This window comes from Parambassis ranga, chromosome 17 (assembly GCF_900634625.1).
Source record: "Parambassis ranga chromosome 17, fParRan2.1, whole genome shotgun sequence".
NCBI lineage: Eukaryota > Metazoa > Chordata > Actinopteri > Ambassidae > Parambassis > Parambassis ranga.
The window spans coordinates 20629345-20632231 of record NC_041037.1 but is presented as its reverse complement, the minus strand read 5'-3'; the positions used below and the strand labels follow the sequence as shown (position 1 = coordinate 20632231).

The 2887-nt window shown below is 44.1% G+C and overlaps 1 pseudogene; it reads right to left on the bottom strand.

Annotated features, from left to right (window-relative positions):
* Nucleotides 1-625: 625 nt before the first annotated feature.
* Nucleotides 626-2494, bottom strand: LOC114450039 (tripartite motif-containing protein 16-like; annotated as a pseudogene).
* Between the last annotated feature and the right edge of the window lie 393 nt (nt 2495-2887).

Genomic DNA, 2887 nt, shown 5'->3' with positions numbered 1-2887 from the left:
TTTAAAAGTTCAGACGTAGTTACCATGGTAACAACTTCTGAACACAATGGAACATCTCGGCCTCATTCAGTCAGTGTCTGGTCTGTTGAAGGTCAAACACACAACATGTATTTACATCCACAGCTTCACAGTAAACAGAGGTTTCAGAGCAGCAAGGTGTCATACACAGAACAACCACTAGGAGGCAGAAGAGCTCCACTGAAACTTCTTTTTATAACAAAATCACTTCTGAAGTCTCTGAAGCTCATTAAAAATAACAAATAGATGTGTTTAGTTTTGTTTGAATGTCTCTTGTCCTGTAATTTCTAATGTAGATCTGTCGTTTATTATTGTTGTTTCTTATTGTTGATGATCTTAGTGCAGTTTTGTATGTCTTGGAAAGTTCTCAATAAAACTTTATGAATAAAACGATGAATGTGAGACTGACACATGAAATGATGATGAAAACCATCCTTTATTACAGTGAGAAAACAAGTTTAGATTCTTTGTGATTGAAATGTCTGGAATCATGAAAACAAACTCGTCCTCTGTATCTACAGAAAAATCAATACATACAGAAACCAAATAATCACATTGATAACTGATCATGTGTCAATCAAAGGAAGGTTAAGGCTCAAAGTACACTCAAATATCCATGTGTAAGAGCTCAGACAGACCTCCATGTTGGATTTCATGGAGACATGTTTCTATGTACTCACACATGGTGTTTACAGTGTGGTGAACATCAGAGAAAACACAAGTTATGAAGCCAGCTTGTGATGAATCTGAACCTCCAACATTTCTTTCTGTCTGAAGCATCAAGTGAAGAGTTCCACCTGAACTCATGACCTCTATGACTGATCTGTTCTACTTCACACTGCACAACTCACATGAGGAGGAAATACCTAACCCAAGTCCAGCATAGAGCGGCTCAGTGAATGTGGTCTGGACTCTGTGGAGGAGAGTCATGGTGTCAGAGACGCTGTAGAAGGACAGAATACCTGCTCTGTGATCCAGGTACACTCCTACTCTGGAGGAAGGAGGACCTCAGTGGCGACGTTGTTGTGATAAAATCTGTACCTGTTTTGGAAACAATCTAAAGCCCAAGATTTGTCATTGAGTCCAACTATACATTCATTCCCTCTCCCCGCTCTGCTGATACTCTTGTATGCGACTGCTACAGAAACTGCTCCTCCTCTCCACTCCACCTCCCAGTAACAACGTCCAGTCAGACTCTCTCTGCTCAGGACCTGATAGTGCTGAGTGAATCTATCTGCATGATCAGAATAACGCTGTTGACGTTTCACATGTGTTATTTTTCTGTTCTCCTCTGATAGTTTCAGCTCTCTCTGTGCTGTGTTTGGATCCAGTGTGAGTTCACATGAATACTGTAAAAATCCAGCTCTGGTCTGTGGCTCTGGTTCTGACAGTAAAACATCCACTTCAGTCAGGGAGACGTTTGTCCACGTCTGTCTCAGAGTGTCCTGTAGTTTGTCTCTGAGCTCTGACACAGCTGCTGTCACATCCTCAAAGTACCTCAGAGGACGGATGTTGATGCTGAATGAGTGTGTGGACTCACTGAGTGCTGACAGTGGGCAGTAGTTGTGTAGAAAGTGGATGTGGTCCTCTGTGTGTGAGAGCTGCTCCAGCTCAGCAGCTTTCCTCTTCAGCTCAGTGATCTCCTGCTCCAGCTCCTCCTGACGCTCTTTGACTCAACTCACTTCCGCTTCTTGCTGGGATCTGACCTGCTGCTTCACATCAGAGCTTCTTTTCTGGATCAGACGGATCAGCTCAGTGAAGATCTTTCACTGTCCTCCACTGTTTTATCAGCAGAGCAACTGATGGCCTCCACCTGCTGTTGGAGCAGCTTCTCCCTCTCTGTCCTGGACTCTCTGCAGGATTTGTTGGAGACTCTCCTGGAGCTCTCTCTGCCTCTCAGTCCTCTCTGCTGCAGTGTGTCGTGGCCTTTATGTTCCTCCACAGAGCAAAGATAACAGACAGACTGCTGATCAGTGCGACAGAACATCTTCATCACCTCATCATGACGAGAGCAGATGTTCTCCTGGAGGTTCTTAGAGGGCTCCACCAGCTTGTGTTTCTTCAGCTGAGGCACATCATCATGAGGCTGCAGGTGTTCCTCACAGTAAGAAACCAGACAGACTAAACAGGACTTGTTAGCTTTCAGTTTTCTTCCAGAAATGCAGAAATCACAGGCCACATCTTCAGGTCCAGCGTAGCAGTGATCAGCAGGAGCAGCTTGGAGTCCAGTCTTCTTTAGCTGCTCCACTATTTCTGCTAACATGGTGTTTTTCACCAGGACAGGCCTCGGTGTGAAAGTCTTCCTGCACTGAGGGCAGCTGTGGATTCTCTGCTCATCCTCTCTGTTCCAGTAGCTTTGAATACAGTTTATGCAGTAGCTGTGTCCACAGGGAATCGTCACCGGATCCTTCAGTAGATCCAGACAGATGGAACAGGAGATTGCTTCATGATCCAGTCGATTTTCTTTGTGCGCCATTTCACCTCTGAGCAGCAGTGAGTGAGTGTCGATGAAACAGAGTCTCTTGGTATATATCAGTAACAAGGAGGGTCATCAGGTTTTTCTACATTCCTAGAAGAGGAACAGAACAGTGATTGTGTCTTCAGCAAAATGAAACTGAAGAACGAGTGCTCTAGTGTCATCAGCTTTTACATCAATGGAGTTGGTCCACATTTATGTCAGTCTGACATGACTCAGAATCTGCCTCATTGTTCAATAAATTGTAATCTTGAGACCAGAATTTATCTACTCCTTCCTCATAAACCAACTCGGGAGGTGATCAGAAGAAACAAGGGGAATTTCAACCCTAACACATGTTAATGGTCTACAGCAGTCTATGATGTTAACCGTTGTTAAATGTATCAACAGTAG